A 24046-nucleotide genomic window follows, 5' to 3' on the forward strand; every position below is an offset into this window, starting at 1 on the left:
TGGCTAATTGCTGTTTAGGCCCCGCGTGGGGGCTGCTCCCCACGGTCCGGCGGCGCCTCGGTTTCCCCATCTCTGCCGGGGCCATTTGGCAACGGCTGCTTGAGCGATGCTAAATTAATTGAAGAGGTAATGGTAGCGCGGAGCGGGGCTGAACGTCGGAAGGCAGCTGTTAGTGAGAAACCAGGCGCTGGCCGCGGGATGCAGGAGTCTCGTGAGCAGCGCGCTGGATGCTGAGGCCGGGGTGGGGCTGTGGGTGGGGGTGGGGGTGGGCCCCTGGGTGGGCCCTGGGTGGGCGCCGAGCGCCGCCTTCACGGGCCCCCCCTGGATGACCGTGTGCGAGGATTCATGCCACGTGGCCCTAGACGTGGCCTTGGGCCCTGGATGGCAGCTTCCGGGCCCCGCCGAACTTTCACCCCAGAGGAGGCCCCGCTGCACCTGTTTCCTGCCAGGAGCCCCTGAGGCTGGGCTGGTTCTGGGGAGCTGGGAGCCTCCGAGTGGGCCTGCTGGTTGCTCCCCCTTGGCTGATGCCTGCTGTGCTTTCCTCTGAGCGTGTTCCGTTTGGGGGGACCCATCAGCCCCTTTGGACAAAGTCTGGGGGCACCTGGGCAGAGGTGCCCGGAGCCTTCCTCTCCGAGGAGAGGGCGGGCCACCCGCAGCGCAGCCGGCGACCTTCCTCCGCGGGGGATCCTCAGCACCGGGGCCGGAGGTGCTCGCCCGCGTGGGACAGGGGCGTGTCCGCTCCGGGATCCCCTGCGTTGCTGTGAGCTGCCCGCGTTTCTGTCCTCTCCGGGCCTGGTTCCTCGGCTTTCTCTGAGCCCATGAGCCTCTTTCCGTCCTCCTAATGAATTCTCCAGTGGCTTGGACTTTCCAGATGGACTGATGTCGTCGGCAACCAAAGGCTCCCCACTGGATGCAGAAATCGGAACCCAGATCTGGAGCGTGTGCGGGGGGGCGGGGGGCTGTGCTCTCCCAAGCCCCCAAATCATCCACTGCAGGTGCCAGTGTCCTGCTCTTTCCAACCTGCTTTCCCTTTCGCTGAAGGGACCTAGGGAGGGAGGAAACTAAAGCTGCTGGATCCCCCCCCACCCCTTTCTGGATCTCATTTTGAGCTGTGCCAGCCTCAGGCAGCAGAGGCAAGAGATTCTCTGAGCCTCACAGACCATTTCTGTCCTTAGTCCATGTCGTGGGTGGGCGTGGAGTCTGGGGGGGGGGCTGTGTGTCCCCTCTCACTGTCACCGGTGTCCTTTGTGGTAGGTGCCTCCCGGCCAGAGCCTCCTCCCTGGTGGTGCTGGCCTGGGGGAGCCGGGCAGAGAGCGTGAGGAGCCGTCCTGATACAGCACCGTGGGCTGCGGCATCTCGTTCCAGAAGAGAAACGAGCTCTTCTGCTGTCACCCGGCTCAGCTGGATAACCACGTGAAAATGTTCCTCGTTTCCCTGAAGGTCTGTCGCCTGCCACCTATGGTCAGGTAACAACTGCTGTTCTATAGAAAAACAGGAATGAATTCAGCTGAAAGTGAACAAAAAAGAAAATTTATTAGAAGCATAATAAATTCTGACCAACAGGAGCACAAATGGAAGTACCAGGGTTGGGGGAACAGGAATCTAGGTGGGATGGTCTCGGGCCCTGCAGTGGGCAGAAACTTCCACAAAGAGCACCTGGCTGCCCTGGCACCTGGCTGTGGCCGGCACCTGGCCATGTGGGGTGGCCCTGTCGCTCTCACCTCAGTCTGGGAGCACAAGAACTGAGCTGCCTCATGGCATCCGCCAAGCCCTGCAGACCAGAGAGAGGACTCACGTCAGTTCCAGAGACTTGGAGAACACCTGGGCATGACCGGAGGGTTGGATTCAGGGATGGGTCGATGGTGTCATTGTTGGGAAATCTTGGGATTGGAGTTTTATCAGAATATTGGACAAAAGTTTGGTGTATAATTGAGGAGCAGAGCATTTGAGATGTCTGCTCATCCTCTTAGATTTTCAAAGTGATGGATCATATTCCTAATGAGACTGTGCCGGTGGATTATTGATGCTCCCTACCCTCTATTGTTAAGGTAAAGATATTTATTTTTAGGTGCTCTATAGAGCTTCACGATTGCTCAGTGATCCTTGCAACGAAGTAGAAAGAACATGCCGTGGCTGATTTATTAGAAGTTGGGAGATGATCTTTTTCCTTGTCTTTGAGAATTTTATTCACCTTTTGAATAGTCAGACCGTGTGAGCATTATTATGCAAGTCCGAGCTCAGCTAACTGACGTTGGAAATGGATAGAACCAGCCCGATGCATCCTTGAGGATCCTGCTGTGCAATGAAGCAGAGCCCATCGCTCTTCCTCGGGACAGTGATGATGGATGCCCTGCTGCCCTTTGGGCAGAGATGGAGCAATTAGGGGCTTCCCATGGTGGTCACAGGAGAAGCAGCAGAGAGAGGGCAGGAAGGAGACCTTCTGCATGGACCCTCTTCCCCTGGGTCCCACCCAGCCTACCATGTGGGCCTGCCCCATGGAGGGCCTGGCAAGGTGGCACGGCTTGGCCAGCCCTGGAAGCCTTGTTCTGTCAGTGTCCCTTTGTCGATATGGATGTGCTGCCACCATGCTGGAAAGCTGGTTGTGCAAATTGGATCTTGCCAAACACCTTGGTGGAGATGATTAGAGCTTGGAGCCCCTAGTGGATCCATTCCCCAGAATAGAGGGGTTTTTTTTTTTTTTTTCGAAAGGAAACAGTTACTTCCATATTCTCTTTTGGCAAATCTGGATTCCTATTCACTGAATCTTTTTAAGGCATGGCAATCCTCCAAGCAATTTAAAAAAAGAAGGATAACTAATAAGCCAGTTGTAGAGATAAAGTGAAATCGTAGAGAATACTCAAATAGTCCAGAAACAGGGAAAGAAAATAGAACAAAGAATAGACTGGAAAGGAAATAACTAGCAAGGTGATAGATTTACTCCTATCAGATCATTAACTATGTTAAATGTATTGAATATAATATATAAATTCATATTTTTATACCCTGCGTTTTAATTTTCGTTCCATGGAAAATAATTCTCCTGTCCTTTGTGCCTTCCTCCTAGACCCATGGGTCGTTTAGAAGCATGTCTTTCGATTTCCAAATTTGGGGGAATTTTAAATATTTTCAGGTATTGAAGTTCATTTTATGGCCCAGATTATGGTCTGTCCTGGTGAATATTTCATGTGCCCTTGAAAGGAATGTATGTTCTGCTCCTGTTGGGTGAACTGTTCTGTGTTAATTAGACCAGGCTGCTAGACTGCTGTTCCGATCTTCTGTATCGTACTGATTTTCTGTTTACTTGTTCCATTGATTACAAAGAGAGAAGTATCATAGTTTCCAACTATAATTACGGATTTATCTATTTTTCCTTTCAATCCAATCAGCTTTTGCGTCCCATATTTTAAAGCTCTTTCATTAGCTGCATGCACATTCAGGATCATCTCTCTTGATTAATTGACCTCCTATCTTTGTGTAATGTCCTTCTTCATGCCTGGCAGTATGCCTTGTTCTCAAGTCTACTTTGACTGAAACAAAGGCGTTCATTCCAACTTCCATTCAATTAGTCTTCATACAGTACGGCTTCTCCCCTCCTTTTATTTTCACTCTATTTAGTCTTTATATTTGAGTGGGTTTCTTAGAATGGCATATTGCTTCTTTATCTGTTATTCTGAATCAGATGTTCTCTGATTTTAAATAGAATGTATTAAATCACTCCATCACAAATTATGAATAGTTTTCCATACACGAAAATTCTTCTAAAATACTCTTTAATGTCTGAGGAACATTCTACACCATTCTTTTTTTTTTTTTTTTTAAGATTTAATTAATGTATTTGAGAAAGAGAGCATGCAAGCCAGAGGAGGAGCAGGAGGAGAGGGAGAAGTAGACTTTGTACAGAGCGGGGAGTCCGACATAGGGCTTGATCCCAGGACCTTGAGATCATGACCTGAGCCAAAACCAAGAGTCAGATGCTTAATTGACTGAGCTCCCCAGATGCCCCTGAAGAATATTCTATGTAATATATATTTTGAAACATATTCTCTCTCTTTTTAAAAATATTTTTATTTATTTATTCATGAGAGACACAGAGAGAGAGGCAGAGAACAGGCAGAGGGAGAAGCAGGCTCCCTGCCAGGAGCCTGACATGGGACTCTATCCTGGGACCCCAGGATCACACCCTGGGCTGAAGGCAGGCGCTAAACCACTGAGCCACCCAGGCATCCCCCAAACATATTCTCAATATACTCCTGTTTGTTTCTTTTCTTTTCTTTTTTTTTTTTTAAACATTTTTATTTATTTATGATAGTCACAGAGAGAGAGAGAGAGGCAGAGACACAGGCAGAGGGAGAAGCAGGCTCCATGCACCGGGAGCCCGATGTGGGATTCGATCCCGGGTCTCCAGGATCGCGCCCTGGGCCAAAGGCAGGCACCAAACCGCTGCGCCACCCAGGGATCCCTCCTGTTTGTTTCTATGAAAAGTAAAGCTTCAGTTAATATTCCCCTGGCTAAATACTTGGACAGATCCTCGATCATTTTCTATAAGTACAGTTACTGAATCATGGGATGGGCTTATTTTAAAATGTTGATATTTGTAACCAAATCAGCTTCTAAAATGATTGTGTAGTAGTAAACACTAGCCTTGGGTTTCCATCTTCCTGGAATCTTGGTGTCTAGGACCATCTCAGGCTTGGGGACGCAGGGTCACTCAGTAAGGGATCTGGGGAAGCATGACCTCAGTTCTGGGAATCCCTGAGGACATAGGCATTCTCCCAGTGAGGTGACATCTGTCCAAGGGGACCTGCCTCTGGCCAAGGGCTCAGTGTTCCTGGGGACCCCACTCCCAGCATGGCTGGTCCTCTGCACTCTTGCTTGCCTGAATCCTCAGTGCTCGGCTCTGTGTCCAAAGTCACCTCCCTGTGGGGTTCCCTGGTTACGTGATCTACAACCTGCCCCCCCCCCCCCCCCCCCCGCTCCTGACATAATTTAGATTCATGGGAAGCCAGAGCTAGAGCTTGGGCTGGTCTCTACTGGGGCTGTGAACACACGTGATGTTTGTGGCGCCCCGACTGAAGCCCCTCGTGGTCCTGTCTCCACTGCCCCTGGGGAACATGTGGTCGCCTGGTGGAGCTACAACATGCAGGGGGTACCTGTCCTCGTTGAATTTACAAGTGAGAAATAATGCTTCTTCCTTAAGCCATTGCGAGTGTAGATTTGCCTGTTTTGAGGATGGACTTTCCTGACTGTTTTGGGAGGAGAATCTGACCTTGTGTGTGAAATAGAAAAAGGGATGGTGTGGCAGGAAGGTGGGGTGACCGAGGAAGGGGACATGTGCTAGAGTCATTGGGGCTGGGGGGCGGGTGGGAAGATCTTTATGAGCATCAGGACGACCTAAGAGCTGGTTGTGACACTGCAGCAACGCCGTGCTGCCAGCTGGGGCTTGGTGTGCTGGGAGCGAGGAGCGGCAGGTGGATCCAGCACGCCGATTGGAGCCAGAGAAGACCACGCTTGATGAAAGGTTCAAGGTTGGGATGAAGGAAAGAGGAATCAAAGATTCCGTCCGTTGCACGAATGGTGGGGCCTGTCTTCGCAACAAGAACACGCGGTGAAAATGGGTGTGGCGAGGGATTCCCAGGCTCTGTGGGGGCGTCTTAAGTTTGTGGCGCCCTTTAGATTCAAGAGGAAAGAGTGATGTGCTGTGTGAGTCACTGTGGCCAGCGTGTGTCGTGAGCGTGGCGCCTCCAGGGTGGTGCACCGTGGGGCCTCGACCCCACACACGTTTTGTGGGTGTGTTAGGTCTGCAGTGTCCCAGAAGGGTAGCAGATGGCGGGTTCCTATCCGAATCTCTAGACCTCTTGCGGGCAGGGGAGTGGCTCCGCTGTTAGGAGAGTCTTAGAGACCCACTTCGTTGGCAGCCTGTGCTTCGCGTTTCAAGCACTGCCCTCGCTCTGCATAATTGTTTGACGCACACACGCAGGTTTGTGCCGAGTTAGGCTTCCACACTGTGCCCCCAGGATCAGCATTTCAATTTCTGCGGTTTGCTGGCGCGTGATGGAACGCTGTTCTCCGTGGACCCCGCGGTGCGGCCTCCCTCCCTCCCTCCTTGAGACAGCAGCTCGGCGGAAGTGGAGGCCAGGCTTTGCTAACTTGTCAGGAGCCCCCAGCAGTCGTGGCGCAGCGTTACGTTTCCTTCCAACGGCGTTACATGTCCCTGCAAGTGCAAGGCCTCTGGCGGTGGGGAGAGGCTGTGTAAAGGTGAGCAGGGCACGTTCCAAGGGTAAAGAGTTCACATTACACGGGGATGGATAAACACGCTAACTGGCCACAGCCGAAGGCCTATTGAGGCGGGTTCCCAGTGAGTGTATGAGTGTCGTGCTTGGGGATCACAGCATCATCTGGGGATCAGAGGGGCTTTCTGGGCGGTGGAGGTTAGCTGAGTTCCAGAGGAGGGACAGACAAATTCCAGGTCAGAGGAATGCTGGTGCCAAAGCCCTAGAAGGAGGAGGCTGCACTGCTTCTTTATTGCGGGGACAGAAACCTACTAACTGGAGCCCCCGGCCCGGGAGAAGTGCTGGCCTGTGTACCTGGTGTGGCTGGATCCGGGCGTTGGGATGATACAGTCAAGGATCTGTCTCAGGTCTCAGCAGTCTTCCTCCTCGTCATCTCCACTCTCAGCAAAATCTCTCACCTGCAGACAGAAGCAGCCACTGAGAGTTCCAGCGCCCATCCTGGTATCTGAGGCCCCTGCAGGAGACGTCTGCATGGCCCCATGGCTGGTCCTGAGCCAACCATGTCCCAGAGGGAGAGGGGTTTAGATTCGACCACTGCAGGCCCTGGGGCCACCCTGACCGCCGGGTGCTCATGTTAGCCTCTCTTGACTTGTGGATGGGAGATGGGGGAAGGGTGGTTTTCCACAGCCAAATCGAGGTGCTGCTACCAGAGGAAAAGGAGTGGTACCATCCCTCCAGGCTGTCAGTGAGCGGAACGTATGGGTTTCCTTGGTGCTGTAACAAACTATCACACATTTAGTTGCTTAACACAAGACACACGATTCTCTTATAGTTTGGGGGGTGAGAAGTCTGAGACTGGGTGACGTGAAGATGTCAGGGGCCTGGGTCCTCCTGAGCATCAATTTACTTGGCTTTCCAGCTGCTAGAGGGGCCCATGTTCCTAGGCTCGTGGCCCTTCCTCCGTCTTTGAGCCGGCATCGTTGGATGGGATCGTTCTCTGCCGTCTGGTGGGTTTGCTGTCCTTGGCCTGCCCCTTCCATGTGTAAAGACCCTGTGCTGGCTTTGGGCCCAGCAGCATAGCCCAGGATCACCTGACCATGTCCGGGCCTCACCTGGTTTCTCTTCAGCATAGTCACAGACAAAATATTATCCCTTTCCCAAGTGAGGAAACACTAGTGAGGTAGCAAGAGGTTAAGTAGAACGTGCTGCGTTAACGCTGCCGTGACTTTCCACCGGAGAGAATGTTTTGGAGGCCTGTAGGTTAGAAATGGGTGTTGCCTGGGTGCCCAGTGGGTGGAGTGAGGCCCCATCCTGCACCTGGCGGTGAGCCCGGAGGTTTCGGGCCTGGTTCTCCTGCTTGCTGCACTGGGTACAGACACTGTGCCCTCAGAGGGATGCCTGGTGCTTTGAGTGTCTTCCCGATGAGAGGGAGGGCGGCGGTTTCTCAGCTGGGGTGCACCTGGTGGGGGCTGCAGAGAGTCGGTGAGAACAGATGGCATTTCTGCTGCCCCAGGGGCACTTAGGTGTGGGGGCTGCGGGGCTCGGAGCTAGGGCAAGCATGCGAACATGGGTCAGGCTCCGTCCCTCTGCAGGGCGGCCGGGCAGGCACTCACAGCCATGTCTGGTCTGCCCGGAGCTGCCTCCAGCTGTTCACCTTCAGGAATGGAAGGAACACAGAGGCACCCGCCCGAGGTGCTGTTGTGATGGGTATACCTGTGCTCTCAATGTTCCTAAAGGGGGACAAAGCATCAGGCCAGCGCACGCTGTGGGTGGTGTGGAGGTACATCGCCTCTCCTTTGGACCACGTGATGGAGCGCACCTTTGTAGAAGAGTCCTCAGCTGTCCTCGGGGTGACTGAGCCTGGTGGCAGGTAGCTGTACTGGGACCTGGACGTTGCTAGTGACCAGTAAGCAGGGGGGGACCCCCAGACTTTCTGTTTTCAGGCGATTGCAGGGTGGGGGGCCCACGGTGGGAGGGCAGGCCGTCCCTGCCTCTGAAACCACAAGCCCAGCCCCAGAGGCGCGCTCCCCAACGGTGGCTACAGTGCGCTGTCAATGGGGAGCCTCAGCTCTCAGAGTTGCCTACTTTCTCTTAAAAATTAGTTTTAAATATTGTAAAGTTTCACATACAGTAAAATGAGCTTTTTTTGGGCGGGGGGAGAGGGATGTAGAGTCCCAGAAGTTGTTATGCACAAATAGACTCACAATCCGGTTGTAGCTCAGCTCCTTTACCTCAGTGGCCACATGCTCCCCAGCCCTCGGCAGCCCCTGATCTGTGTTCTCTGCCTCCTGGTGATGTTGAGAATGTCATAGAGACCCAGCGATACAGACGCAGGCAACCTTCTGAGTCTGGGATTTTTCACTCCACTTCACGCCTCTTGGACTCACGCAGGTTGTAAACATATTCAGAAAGAGCCAAAGTAAAACCAGTGAATCACTAACGCAGTGGTTATAAAAATTTGTTGTGAACACACCAAAAAAGACAGTTTGCAAAGCCGAGAACTCAAACCGAAACGTGGAACGAGGCTCAGGGATGTATAGTTACACAATAGGAGCTCATACAGGGTAGCAGCAGTGACTGTTCTTTGCAGTGATGACTTAGGATACTAGACTTTCCTTAAATGACGGGGAATTGGTTAGTGGTTACTCCATATCGACTTTGGAAAATTTTTTTTTTTAAATTTTGCTTATGATTTTCAGAGGCATAAGCAAGAAGTGACCCAGATCAAGTTAGTCTTGCAAAATAAGCTACGTGAAGCTTTGCTTGTAGGACTAAACTGGTTTTGTCTGCTCAGGGAGTTCTCAGAGCTGGGCTCCATCCGTTCGTTGTTTGTTTTTTGGTCTCTGTTTGCTTTTGATTTTAACAGCTCAGAAGTTCACTGCTTCTTGGGGCAGAGGAGGATCCCTGGTATGCGTGGACCACAGTTTTTATCTGCTCACTCTGTTGAAGGACACTTGGGTGGTTTCAGGCTGTCAGGGAGAGAGCTGTGTGAATATTCCTGCGTAGGTTTTGGTGCGGACATACGTTTTCATTGCACTTGGGTAAAGACGCACGCGGATGTGGGATGTGGGATTGCCGGGCCGTGTGTCATGTGTCAGCTTGAGTAAGAGGCTGCTGGTCTTCCAGAGTGGCTGTACCATTTAGCACTCCCACTGGCAACAAATGGGAGCCCCTGGGCCCCACACCCTCACTGCTATCCCGGAGCATGCCTCCGTTCTAGGTGTATTTTGTCGTGGATTTGCAGAATCCGGCTGGGCCTTTGCAGGGCGGGGATCTCCCTCTTCAGCACCTCCTCGCATCTTTGTCCTCCACGCTGGCCTCGTGGCAGTCTCTCTGGAACGCAGCTCAGATACAGCTCTGATTCACCCCCCTTGCTTTCCCATCCTATGTCTTTTTAGTGTGGGGTTTTTTTTTTTTTTTTTTTTTGAGGAGGACAGAAATCAAAATTTGGAAACGATTCATTTTCTGCATAGCCTATTATTTTTTCAGTGGAATTAAAGATAAATGACCATGATGTTGTGACTCATTTTCTAGCTCTCCTGGAGAACTTTCCACCCACTGGGGTGTGTTCACGAGCTTTTGGGGATCTCCTGCAGCAAAGCTATGGGGCTTTGTGCTGGAGAGGAGCCTGCCACCAGGAAGCTTGTGATATTTGTATCGGGTTCCTATGGCTACTTTAACAAATTACCACAGGCATAGTGGCTTAAAACAATACATATTAATTGTCTTATAATTCTGAGGGTTACGCCCCCTAAAATCAAAGTGTCAGTAGGGCTACATTCATTCAGGCTTCAAGGGGGAACCCTGGATAACTCGCCTTTTTTTTTTTTTTTTTTTTTTTCCCCAGTTTGAAGAGGCCTTCCTTGGTTAGGAGCCTGTTCCTTATATCCCTCCCACTCACATTGTCACGTCTTTTACCACTGACTTTGATCCTCTTGTCCTTCCCTTAGAAGGACCCTAGTGATCATGTTGGGCTCAGTGGGTAATCCAGGGAAACATATCTCACAAGTTAATTTAATCATATCTGCAGAGTTCCTCCTGCTAAGTTAGGTCACATGTTCACAGGTTTGGGGGATGGGGATCTGAACATCTTTGTGGGGCCATTATTCCACCTGCCAGGGGTAATGTGTTATTTAGTAGTCGTATACCTGAGGATGGATTTCCTAGCAATCTTTGGGGTTGATTCATAATGTAATTTTATTCTGGCCAGAGAACAGACTAGATGTAGTTTTGAATCCTATTCAGTTTTTAGAGACTCATTTTATGTCCCCAGCTGTGATCTGAGGAAATGTTTCATGCGGACCTAAGAAAACTATGAATTCTGCTGCTCTTGGGTGGGGTGTTGTGTCAGCGTGAATTAGGTGAACTTGCTTGGTAGTGTGGTTCATGTCTTTCAGATCTTTACTGATCTTCTATCTACTTTTTATGCCAGTCTGTGAGAGAGAGGCACTGAAATCTCTGACTGTAATTATGGGTTTGTTTATACTCTCCTTGCAGATCTATTTTTGCTTTCTGTACTTTTAATTCTGCCATTAGATCACAGATACTTAGGATTGTTTTATTTTCTCATATCTTCAAGAACTGACTTTTTCCTCATTATGGAATGAACTTGCTAATTTTCCTTGCTTTGAAATCTACTTCATATGATATTAACATATCCATTCTAGCTCTACTTTTGATGGGCTTGGAATGATCTATCTTTTCCTATCATTTTACCTTTAAACCATTTATGTTTTTATATTTAAAATAGGTTTCTCATAGACAGCATATCATTCAGTCTTGCTTTTTTTTTGAGCATCTGCCTTTTTTTAAAAAAATTTATTTTATTGGAGTTCAATTTGCCAACATATAGCGTAACACCAAGTGCTCATCCCATCAAGTGCCCCCCTCAGTGCCTGTCACCCAGTCACCTGCACCCCCCACCCACTTCCCTTTCCACTACCCCTTGTTTGTTCCCAGAGTTAGGAGTCTCTCATGTTTTGTCTCCCTCTCTGATATTTCCCACTCATTTTCTCTCCTTTCCCCTTTATTCCCTTTCACTAGTTTTTATATTCCCCAAATGAATGAGACCATATAAAAACAAGAACCATATGATCCTCTCAATAGATGCAGAGAAAGCATTTGACAAAAAACAGCATCCATTCCTGATCAAAACTCTTGAGAGTGTAGGGATAGAGGGAACATTCCTCAGCATCTTAAAAGCCATCTACGAAAAGCCCAGTCTTGCTTTAAAAAAAAAAAAAATGTATCCTGACAATCTCTGCCTTTTAATTGAGGTGTTTGGCCTGTTTATATTTATTGAGATGCAGATATAGTTGTTTGTAAATCTACCATCTATTTGTTTTGTATTTATCCCTTTTGTTGTTTGTTCCTGTTTTTTCTTTTTCTGCTTCTGTTTGGATTACTTGTATTTTTATGATTCCACTTTATCTATTTTATTAGCTATAATTTTTTGTTTTGTTATTGTAATGGTTGCTTTATATATCTTTAATGTGTCACAGTCAACTTCCAAGTGCTATTATCTGGGTGTGTGTGTAGTGCAAGAGCCTTACAATAATATACGTACTTGTCTCCCCTCCTTACTCTATTATTTCTGTACATTTTACTTCTATATATGCTATAAATCAGACAATGCATTGTTACTAACTTTGGTTTAAACAATCAACTCTAGGGACGCCTGGATGGTTCAGTGGTTAGGCTCTGCTTTCAGCTCAGGGCATGATCCTGGAGTTCAGGGATCATGTCCACATCAAGCTCCCTGAAGGGAGCCCACTTCTCCCTCTGCCTATGTCTCTGCCTCTCTTTGTCTGTGCCTCTCATGAATAAATAAAATCTTAAAAAAAAATAAACAGTCAACTCTATTTTAAAGTGAATTAAATAATAACTTCATATTTACCCCATATAGTTACCATTTCAGGTATTCTTTATTCTTTGGTGTAGTTACAGATTTCCATCTGCTTTCATTTTCCTTTTGACTTCCTTTCTTGTGGTGCAGTTTCACTGGTGATAACAGTTTTCAGTATTTTCGTGTCTGAAAAATTGCATTCATTTTTGGAGCTATTTTTATGGAGTAAAGAGGATTCTAGGATTCTAGGTTGACAGTGTTTTTCACTAATGTAAGGTTGAGCCATCTTCCTTTAGCTGGAACTGTCCTCATTTGCTGTTACACTTATCTCTTGTCCTCTGCAGCTAATGCGACACTTTTCTCTGGCTTCCTTTGATATTTTTTTCTTATCATTGAACAATTTGAGTATAATGTGACTTTGTGTAGTTTTCTTCATGTTTTTTTTAAAGACTTTATTTATCTATATGACAGAGAGAGGACAAGCAGGGGGAGCAGCAGGCAGAGAGATAGGGAGAAGGATGTGGGACTTGACCTGGGATCATGACCTGAGCCAAAGGCAGGTCAACTGACTGAAGGCTTAACTGATTGAGCCACCCAGGGGCCCCTTTGTTTATTATGCATTAGGTTTGTTGAGTATTTATTTCTGACCTCTGGGTTCATGTTTCCATCAAATTTAAATTATTGTGGCTGTGCTACATCCAATCTCTCCTCTTCCAGGAGCTCTTATTGTGTGTATATTTGGCCACTTGAAATTGTACCAAAGCACCTGATGCTCTTCATTTTTTTCGAGTCATTTTCCTTCTGCATTTAATTTTACCTATGTCTTCGAGTTCAGTAATCTTTTCTTCTGCAGTGTTTAATCTGATATTACTTCTACCCATCATATTTAATCTCACACCTTATAGTTTTCATCTCTAGGACTTCATTTTGAGCCTTTTAAAATGTCTTCCTAACATGTATAGTCCCTCCTCTAACTTCCAGAACATAGAGAACAGTTATAACAACTGTTTTAGTCCTTTTCTACTAACTTTGTCATCTCTGTGAATGCTAGGTCAGTTTTGATGGATTGCTTTTTTCTCCTCATAGTAGGTGTTATTTTCTTATTTCTTTATATACCTGATAGCTTTTGATTGAATGCCAGACATTGTGAATTTTACCTTGTTGTGTGATGGATATTTTTCTATTCCTATAAATATTCTTGTTTTTTTATTATTTTATTTTATTTTTTACCATGCCTAAGTTCCATGGAAACAATTTGATCCTGTCAGATTTTGATTTTATGTTTCTTAGGTGGGAGCAGAACAAATTTTAACCTAGGGTTAATTTATTCCCCTACTGAAAGAAAACTCTATTGAGTGCTCTGCTCTATACCCTGTAACTTAACATTTTCTCACTCTGGCTGCTGAAAATAGGTCCTGTTCAGGCTTTGTGTGAGCTCCATTGCTATTCCCTTGAATTCTCTGGGTGGGGCGAGTTGGGGGGTCCCATTCCTGGTCTTGGGTAGCTTTTTCATGTGTATGCACTGGCCATACTCTGCTGACTGTTTGAGGGGAGCCTTCTGCAGGTGTCTGGAGTTCTTACTGTGTGTAGCCCTCTCCCCACTGACACTCTGTGACCTCTAGCCTCTTTTGTCTCTGTGGACTCCCACTCTATCTCCACTGTGTTCTGCCTAGAGGATGTTTCAGTGAAATACAGACTTATTAAGGCTGACACAAGGAGACCACTCACAAAACCTTCCCTCTGTAGCTTTTCATCACTTTTGGAATTGCAACTCCAAGTAGCTGACCTGTTAAAATGGCTTGTTCTATGCTGAAGCAGCTATGTGTGCAGAAAGCTCCTCCCAGCTTGTCATTTTTACTGATTAGTCCTAGTGCCACCACTGTGACATGCATCCAAATCCTGTGACCAACTGTCCTCTTATCTCTCAGGGCCCAACTTCAATACCTAAACTCTGTAGGGTTATTCTCCTCTATTTTCTCTTTTTCTTTCCAAGTGAGGGGCTCATATTTAAATATGACACTCCAGGCAAGTTCCAATTATAGGGTAAGGCTATTACCTCCTGCTTCCTTGATATTATGACTCTGTTATTGTAGCTCAAGATTGCTTTGGCCTTTTTGATGTCTGGGTTATTCTGTTGTCTGACAGTGAACCTAGAGTTGATGGAAACTCCCAAAACCTATTTACATACATGATTGTTAAGGTAAAATAAACATGGTATTTCTTTGCTTCACTATTGGCTTTTGAGGGACAAGTTTGGGCAAATATGTGTTAAAGATGTATTAGGAAGGAGTGGGGATAGATGCAGGAGCCAGGATCCTAGATATTCTTCCTGGAATAGGAGTGGGGATAGATGCATGTTGGGTGAGTCCCCAACATGCACACAGCACCTTATATCTTCAGTGAAACCACACAGGGTGAAGGCTTGTTGGAAGAGGGTGTGTGCTAAAGGACAGCTGAACATTTGGTTACCTGAGGATTCTCATGTTTTACAGAAGGCTTAAACTTGGCAGATTTCAGTATTTCAAGCCAGACTGTCTTCTAAATGGGTTCTGATTCATTAAACCACACTTTAGAGACACTTATTTAACCGATAACACTTATGGTATTGAAGTTTATGAAGTAACAAATGGCATGTGCTATTGACTTAATGCTGAAATAAAGATGAGCCATTGATATTTGATTAAGATAACAGCTGTTATAGAAGTGCTATACCCTAATGCAAAGACCACTGTTATTATACAGTAGGATAAAATAGTTACCACAAAGCACCCCAATTTAGGAAATAAAGGTTACTTGAGAGCATGAAATTATTCCAAGTTAATTTTGCACTCTGCTCTTGAAGCTGATTAGTATAAAATGTAATGAAATGCAATTTTTGCTAAATAGCTGAGCCAGGAGGGTAGCCCAGAAACCTGCAATTAGCACTGATTGGTACTGAGACTTTGTGTGTCAGAGAAGATCTGAGTGCACAATGCTAGTTAACAAGGTGACCCCTACCAAGGCCAGTTACTCTGGCCTCTGGAAAATGGATTGACATTAGACTTTATTTTTGTGATCATCTTATGGGGATCATGGGGGAATACAACAGTCACTTCTAGCTTCTGTGGGACAGGAAGAAGGTGATGTGGGAGATCTTGAAGCTATTGTGTATGTGTCTGTGTAGAGAAGGGGTTGTTTCTGGTTCCCTGGAGTGAGGCCAGGTCCAGTGTATTGCCTGGGTCCTGTCCCCATCTCCCCCCATCCCCCCATCTCTGGCTATTGGTGGTATATACAGTCCTAATGATGAGTGTTGGACAACAATCATACCATTTGGGCCTTCAGGAGGTAATCCTTCCCCAAGGTCACACAAGGAAGTTCTTTCTAGTCTGGATGTACTGTACGGCATCTGACCCAGCCACTTGGTGGGTTGTTCTAAAAAAGTTGGGGTGTGTGTGTGTGTGTGTGTGTGTGTAAATTAACAGAACTGTCCCTGCTGCTGCCCTTTGGTGGTAAAATTGGTAAGAGTTGAGCCTGATGCCAGAGGAAGAAGTGTTTGTCCCCTCATATGAAGAAACTGGTGAGACCTGGCTGATTGACTGTGCTGGGCAGGATCTGTGCTGAAGAATTGGGCCAGTGGCTTTGTCGTGTGGCTGCATCAGCAACCACAGCCATAAGCCAGGGCTTCCTGGGCTTCTCACCTGCTTTGTAGGGGGCTGAGTGTCTCCATGCAGTGACTGAGGTTTGGAAAAGGAAGGTCCCAAGCTGAAGGAAGGAAGCATTCTTACAAGTGCAGCTGGGACACATGGAATTATTAATTTGACTATAAAAAGGCATGTGAGCTCATTATGTAGTCTGAGCCAGTGGAGAGGGCAATATCAGTTACACACCCGTGAAATTAAGTATGGGTTAGATGCTTATGTCCTTGAAGACATCAAGGCAGGTGTTAAGAGAATTTCAGCCTACTCGGGTCTTCATTTTCTTTTTCCTAATTTTGGCGGATGTTCATGTTGGATAGAGTAATTTCTTATATCCTGTTATGTCAGTGAAATGGGAAGCGGTACAAGAAAATCAGATTAACAACCTATAAGGAGTGATGGTCATAGCTGGTATGCAGAAAACATACACGTTTCAGGATAAATCGATGTAAAGTAGCTCCCACTTTCTCCTAAAATTGAGTAGAGGTGATGTGGGCTAGATCCTTTGGTCATCAGGCACCATATTCACAGATCCTAGATATTCTTCCTGGAAATAGGTCTTACTCTGCCCAGCATCTCTTTGTTCTGAGGTGATAAAGGAGCTCACTCATGACTTCAGCCCGGGTGCTGCTTACCCTCATGCTCTGTGACCAAGAGCCAGCCCTGTGACACCCATAGGACCTCCTTATCTGAAGGAGTGGGAGTGATCTCCAATGTCTCATATTTACATGGTGTAGAATGGAAGGTCCAATTGTCTTGTTCTTTGAAGTCAGCTCCATGAAACCCAACTAAGGCCCATGGTGAAACATTTCTGGATACCTGGCACAAAGGTGGGGTCTTTGGGTTGCAAATGGAAGATGCCCCTCTCTCCATGGCAAAGAGGACTTAGAATCAAAAGTGCTAGAAGGCCTCTGCTGAGCTCATCTCCGTGTGCTCTCTGCTTCTGTCTGTATTGCCTTGGCTCTTGGTGGGTCCCCATGAGCTGGCCTCAGTGGTCTAGCACCAGCAATTTTCACATGAAATTCCAGTGGGAAGGGAGCATCTCTTCCTGATGGTTCCAAAATTGAGGTACTGGGATTTTCCGTAATTAGGCGATATGGGTCATGGGCCTAGGCCCAAACCAATTGCGGTGGCTACAGGATTGGGGTGTAGATTTGCCAGGCCTGGGTCACCTGCTTACCCTGATCTGTGGGGTGCAAGGGAGTCCATCCTGGCCAAACCACACAGACTGAGAAGCTGGCCTCCAGAGAAAGTCGGGGTGTCATTTTCAGAGAATGCATAATCAGTATTAAGTTTAAGAGTAACAGTCCTCCATGGTGCTCAGTAAATATTTGTTAAATCACTGAATAATAATGGTGCAAAGGCAGTGTATCGGTCAGGGTTCTCCAGGGAAATAGAACCACCAGAATCGGGTCACGTGATAATGGAGGCTGACAAGTCCAAAGATCTGCTGTGTGAGCTGGAGACCCAGGAGAGTCAGTGTAAATGCCAGGAAATGCCAGTCCAAAGCTGGCAGGCTTAGACCCAGGAAGAGCCAAGGCTTCAGTTTGAGTCCCAAGACCGGGGGAAATGGGTGTCCAAGCTCAAGGCAGTCAGGCAGGAGAAAACACCTTATTACCTGTGGGCCGGTCAGCCCTTGTGCTTGAGCAGGCCTTCAACTGATTGGAGGGGCCCACCACTGTGGGGTGGGGAGCATGCTTTATTCAGTCCGTGGATTGAAATGTTAATCTCATCCAGAAGCACCTTCACAGACACAACCACAAGAGTGACCAGCTGTCAGGGCGCCATGTCGCCCAGTCCATGTGGCATGTAGAGCTTGGACTTCCAATCCACCATGTTTTGTTGGGAAACTCTCCTAGTTTGAGGAGAGTCTTTGTTTTTGCATCTAATCAGTGGTAAGAGCCATGGAATAACTTGCCTCGAATGGTCGAGAAATTTGGGATAATAAGGTACCGATAATCCTATTTTCGGGTGTGGCCGTGAGGACTATAAGGTTTAGGAGATGTAGATATCTCCTCTCACCCACAAGACGTGCACCCCACAGGCTTGTTTCTCCCCCAGTGCCCAAGGTAGTTGCATTTTTAATGTTGTATTCTATACCTGTCAAGAGTTAAACAAAGCCGGTAAACTCAGGTTAGTTTCTAACGACATTTGTGTCATTTCTAAAGATGAAGATCATTTACCAGGCACGCATTTTACACTGAAGGAGGTGCGGTGTGGCCTGGGAAGTTCTGCACCAGAGGGGACCTTGGTTGCAGACATGCGGGGATCCCCTACACATCAGGGTTTGTGGCATCTGGGGAATAAGACACGTTCTGTGCTTCCTGGTCTCCTGACACTTGCTCTGCTGAGTCCCCAAAGCGAGGCAATAAGCAGTGCCCGGGGCTGGTCAGGGCCAGATGCCGTCGTGTATACTTGAGGTCCTCGGTGATGACGGGGCCCCGGGTCGGGGGCCTTGTGGTCCGGCGGGCAGTGGGGTGTCCGAGCTGCCTACCCCGAGTGCAAGCGGTTGAACAGGCTGGGGCAAGGGCAGGCGTTGTGGGCCACCGTGCTCCAGTCGCTCCCCTAAGCCATCGCTGCCCCCCGCCCCTCTGGGAGGGAAGGCCGTCGTGGGGTCAGCTCCATGGCTCCCGTCTACTCCCCTGGCACCCACTGAGGCCGGTGGCCTCCTCATCGCCCGTCTGCCGCCAGCTGCCTGTGCTCCGACCTTTCTCCAGGTCTTTGTCTTTGCCTCCCACCCCACGTTGAACTGTGTCCCTCCAAACTGTGTGTGTTGAACTAACTCAGCACTCAACGGCCTTCCTTTGGCGGGAGGGTCTTTACAGACATAAGCAAGAGAAACTGTCCTCACTCGGGTGGGACCTGGTCCACCGGGCCTGGTGATCGGATCAGACTCCGAGACAGACACGCGGAGGGAAGGCGACGTGAGCACATGGGGGCTGTGGGTGGAGGGCCCCGGGGCCTCTCCCCCTGCCGTTTCTCCCATGGGAAGGGTGAGGGTGAGCGCATTCCCGGCTGTGCCCGCTGCATGCGCTCCACCCGGTGTAGACGCGCCCGTGTGGACTGCTGCGGGCCCGGCCGGGTGGGGGGAGAAGCTGGTGCCAGCAGCCGGGCTTGGGACTCGTCCAGGGGAAGCTGCTGACCCGTCCGGGGCCCGCCTGCGAAGCCCGAAGCCCACCCTGGCCGCAGCCCCCCCCGCCCCCCAGAATCTACCCCCAGCCCCGGGACGGGCTACCAAATACCGCAAGCGGCCCATGTCCGGGTGCCTGACCGTAGCCCCCCGAGGCAGCAGGCATCCACGGGACGCCCCCCGCGGGATGGGGACCAAGCCTGAGCCGCAGGATGCTGCACAGAGCAGACGGGGCTCCCAGCGCCTGGGCCGGCCTGTTGGGAAAGAGGGGAGCCTAGGATCTCACAGAGCTCCCCCAGGAGGGAGTGAGACGTGTGGAGGGACCTGTCTGCAGAGGACGTGAGGCCTCAGCAGGTGCAGCCGGGCCGACGTTGGGTCCTGGCTGCCTCTGCCCCGCGACACACCCCACACCCGTACTCTGGCCGCCCCCGGGGTCCAGGGCTTCGTGTGCACGCCCTGCACTTCTCCACCTTCCTGTGCTCACGCGGTTCATCATCCGGAACATTCTCCTCTCTGCCTGGCGTCTGTTTCAAGCAGTGTCCCTCCTGTGGGGCTTCCAGAGAACTCCTGTGGGCTCTCTCGTCACTGTGGGGCCGCTCAGGTCGGGCCCTTGAGGTCGGCTACTGCTGCGGGTGGGCCGCGCTGGGAGGGCGTGCGGTGCTCCCGGAGAGGCGCTGTGCTGGGTGCCAGTGCCTTCTGGGGCGAGGACTGTTTTCAGGGGTGACAAACTCGCCATGGGACAAACTCGCCACCCTGCATGGAAGAAGCAGTAGTGATCAGCGGTCCTGTGGATGGAGAGCATTCAGATGGAGGTGGCACCTTCACTCTTCTGGGGGGAAGCGCAAGGATGGAACGGGGCTCCGAGGGCCCAGGGACAGGCGCTGAGGCTGCTCTGTTGAGTGCCTACAGCCTGTGAGCAGCCGTGCAGATGCTTGCTGCACGTACCACGGTCCTCTTAGTGTGGACAGCATGTGGCTCCGGGCCCTTTGCTGGACCTTGAGCCCTGCCCCCAAAATTCATGTCCACCCAGAGCCTCAGAATGTGACCTTATTTGGAGATAGAGTCATTGCAGGTGTAACTAGTTAAATGAAGGACTAGGGTGAGGCCTGGGGTGTACCCTCAGCCCAGTGGCCGGCACCCTCAGTAGAACAGAGGAGAGCAGGCGTGATGGCAGAGGCAGGGATTGGAGGGACATGGCCACCAGCCAAGGGGGGACAAGGGTTGCCAGCAGCCCCCACGAGCTGGGCCAGGGGTGCAGAACAGGGCTCCCTAACAGCCCCCAGAGGAACCAGCCCAGGCACACCTTGATTTTGGACTTTTGGCCTCCAGAACGTTGAGAGGATGAAATTCTGTTGTTTTAAGCCACTGAGTCTGTGGGAATTTGTTTTGGCAGCCCCAGGAAGCTCACACACTGCTGGGCTCGCCTGGCGCCAGGACAAGGTGAGAGTCCTGCCCTCCCCGCCCGTCCCTACAACCCACGCACCATGTTTGCTCCCCTCAAATCCCCACACACACCCTGACCTTTCTGACATGTCAGTGTATCAACCTCTAGGCTCTGGCATGATGGATTATAACCTGCAATTTGAGGTCCTTTAACCAGCAGAATGTTTGTGTTTGCATGCTTTTTTATTTTTAATTAACTGTTTGGCACATAGCATGCTTTTTAATGCTTTCAATTACCACATATAATTATTTAGGTATAAATTTTAGAAATGTCAAGTGACTGGTTTCTTGGCAGAGGTAGCTTGCAAGCTGTAAACCTGCCACAGCTGACACTCTGTTCCCGTGGGCCTGAGCCTTGCAGACCAGAGCGGCATGCCCCTGCGGAGGTTGAGGGGTGGGCGGTGATGGGGTCCCAGGACCAACATCCGTGATTGATTTTACCGAGGTGCAGTAATTTAAATTGGGTTTACATTAAAGCCTTTCCCGCTCACCGAACACATTATGGATGGGGTGAAGAAATCCCATGGATTTTCATTCAGTTCAAGCCTTGCCTCAATAATCTCTGGGGATGTATTTTAGGGGAACAGTCTAAGAAAGATATCCTTTCCACTCCTATGTTTATTGCAGCATTACTTACAATAACCAAACTCTGGAAACAGGCCAAGTGTCCGTCGATGGATGAGTGAACAAAGATGTGGTGTGTGTGTGTGTGTGTGTGTGTGTGTGTGTGTGTGTGTGATGCAAGGAAATATTACTCAGCCATAAAAACAAATGAGATCCTTATTGCCTTTTGCAGTAACATGGATGGAGCTAGAGAGTCTTATGCTAAGTGAAATAAATCAGTCAGACAAAAACAGATACCACATGATCACACTCATATGTGGAGTTTAAGAAACAAAACAAAACAAGCAAAAGGAAAAAAGACAAGCCAAGAAACAGATTAATTCTAGAGAACGCACTGATGGTTACTGGAGGGGAGGTGGGTGGGGGGTGGGCATAATAAGGGATGGGCATTAAAGGGCACACTTCCCATGATGAGAAAAATGAAAGAACAGAAAGATCTCCTTTCTGTCTGAGGTAGGGCCGTCCATTCACTGACCTTTTCTTGGGCATCTCCCACCTGCCAGGTGGGTATAGGAGCTGACGATAGGGCATGACTAGCTGTGTCTCTGGCCCTCAGGGAGCTTCATCAGCTGCAGTTCCTGCCTGGCTGGGCGGTTCAGGAGGCGACGCGTTCCTGCCATCAGTGGAAATGATTAGGTGTCTCTTAGTACAGCTTCCTTCCTCTGTTTTTTGATAACATTTTGAAAATGAATGATTTGTAAGATGACTAAAATGTGATAAAACAGTTAAAATGCTTCCATTTGAGAATTCAAGGGAATGTTAATCTATATTTTCAATTTTTAAAAAAGACTTTATTTATTTATTCATGAGAGACACACACAGAGAGAGGCAGAGACATAGGCAGAGGGAGAAGCAGGCTCCCTGCAGGGAGCCCGATGTGGGACTCGATCCCAGGATTCCAGGACCACGCCCTGAGCCAAAGGCAAATGCTCAACCACTGAGCCACCCAGGAGCCTGGGAATGTTAATCTTTAATAGCCACTGATCTTGTTCCAAATATTGTTTGAGAAAGCATAAAACTGGAGAATGCGGGCATCGATCCCGCTACCTCTCGCATGCTAAGCGAGCGCTCTACCATTTGAGCTAATTCCCCACCCCTTGTTCCAAATATTGTGTGTGTGTGTGTGACATGCACTTGCCAGGGATTTCCCTTCTACTCAGAGGAGGTAGGTTTAGCAGGGAGGGGAGCTCGGAGGCCAGTGAGCCGTGGTGGTCCTGCTGCCAGCTGCAGGTGTGTGTGGGGGGTCGCCCAGCACGGAGTCCTCAGCTGCCTACCTGGAAGGGGCTGTGGATGAGCCTCTGAGGACCTGTGCTCAGGTGTTCTCAGAGGCTCCTACTGGGTGTAGGACTCACTGCTCTTGTTCTTTCAAGACTTTAGCCACAGTAAGGATCAAAGGCTTCCTGAAAACACCTCATTATTTGCCTTTATCTCTGGAAGGCTGCCTCTGGGGAAGGGGCAGCAGCCCTGTGACCACAGCTGGGCCCTACCTGCAGGTAGCAGATGGGGTCCAGGCCCATGGCCTGAAGCTCGGCTCCCTATCCCTTTGGGGAACCCTGTTAACGTGTTGGGGACCTTGGCCTCCCATTGCCTCCCGTTGTCCCTTTGGCAGACATGTCCAGGAGTAAATGTTCTCTAAGATCCAAATCACAGGCCAAAGTTTTTCCTAAACTTCAGCATCTTTTTTTTGAAGAGTAATCCTTGAAAGATAGCTTTCTTTTCTTTTTTTTTTATTTTAAAGATTTTATTTATTTATTCATGAGAGACACACACAGAGAGGCAGAGACACAGGCAGAGGGAGAAGCGGGCTCCCTGCAGGGAGCCCGTTATGGGACTTGCTCCCAGGACCCCGAAATCACGAACTGAGCCGAAGGCAGATGCTCAACCACTGAGCCACCCAGGTGCCCCTGAACGATAGCTTCCTAAACCAAGAATCACCCGAAGGTCTTTTAGACTGTATAGAATGTAGCATATCCTTGTTTGGAGACTCAGAATTACTATACCCATCTCTCCGTGTCATCCTGGTACAGTGATGCTCTCCAATGGCCCAGACCAAGTGAGGAGGATGTGGGGAGCGTTTATCTGCTACATGTGGTAGTTCCTCCACTGGGGAAAAGCCTACCGGGCAAGGACAGTGTCTACAGTTGCCCACAGAGTCCATGAGATGAGCCACGTGTGTGGTTGACCTTCAGTACATCCCCCGAATGAATGAATGAGTAAATGGACTACACTTGGCTATTAGGGAAATAGCTGTTTGTGTGCTTCTCTTTTTTTAAAATTTTTATTTATTTATGATAGTCACACACACAGAGAGAGAGAGAGGCAGAGACACAGGCAGAGGGAGAAGCAGGCTCCATGCAGGGAGCCCGACGTGGGATTCGATCCCGGGTCCCCAGGATCATGCCCTGGGCCAAAGGCAGGCGCTAAACCGCTGCACCACCCAGGGATCCCCTGTGTGCTTCTCTTTAAGGGGATACCATATATCTGTTTTTGCCAGTTTTTCTAGGAATTAAAGCATTCTTTAGTAGGCACTCATTGTGTATAAAACACAAATTGAACAGTGTCTTAGATTTTCTACCTGTTGGTTACGTGCTTTTGTCTTTTGTGCTGAATTTCAGAACTGGAGAGTCTACACACTCCCACTTGCACTGAGTTGAATATAATTCATGCAGTAATTATGCGTTTGTGTGGAAGGCCTGCTCAGCTCAAGGGCCTTGATATGTGCGGATGGAAGGAGAAAGAAGGGAGAAGAAGGTCTTGGTGTAAATCAGACCCTGACTGTGTCTTAGAGGAGGGGTAACATGTGGGGAAGCCTCAGTGTTGGTGCCAAGCCATACGCGGTAAGGAGGGAACGGACACAGCACTCTGAATTCTCAGAGGGCGAGCAGTTGATCTGGGGAGGTGGGAGCAGTGGAGTCAGGGAGCACTTCACAGAGGTGGCATTTGGACTGACCTTGGGAGAATGGGTGCGTTTGGGTGGAGTAGAAGGTGGAAGAAGAGAAAAAAGTGGGCTGGGTGATGGGGAACAGCATGTGTTCTGGTGCTGTTGGAATCTGTGCTGAGAACAGTGTCAGGCTTGAAGGTGAGGCAAAGGGTCCCCTTC

The 24046-nt window shown here is 49.1% G+C and overlaps 1 long non-coding RNA gene and 1 other non-coding gene across 2 annotated transcripts in view; one reads left to right on the forward strand and one right to left on the reverse strand.

Moving 5' to 3' along the window:
• Positions 1-24046, forward strand: part of LOC140595750 (uncharacterized) — a 291467-nt gene that overhangs the window by 49770 nt on the left and 217651 nt on the right. The window lies entirely within an intron of this gene.
• TRNAA-AGC (transfer RNA alanine (anticodon AGC)) lies at positions 21966-22038 on the reverse strand. Its single transcript has one exon. It is a non-coding gene; the product is annotated as a tRNA-Ala (tRNA).

The sequence above is a fragment of the Vulpes vulpes genome, chromosome 15 (assembly GCF_048418805.1).
Source record: "Vulpes vulpes isolate BD-2025 chromosome 15, VulVul3, whole genome shotgun sequence".
Lineage (NCBI taxonomy): Eukaryota > Metazoa > Chordata > Mammalia > Carnivora > Canidae > Vulpes > Vulpes vulpes.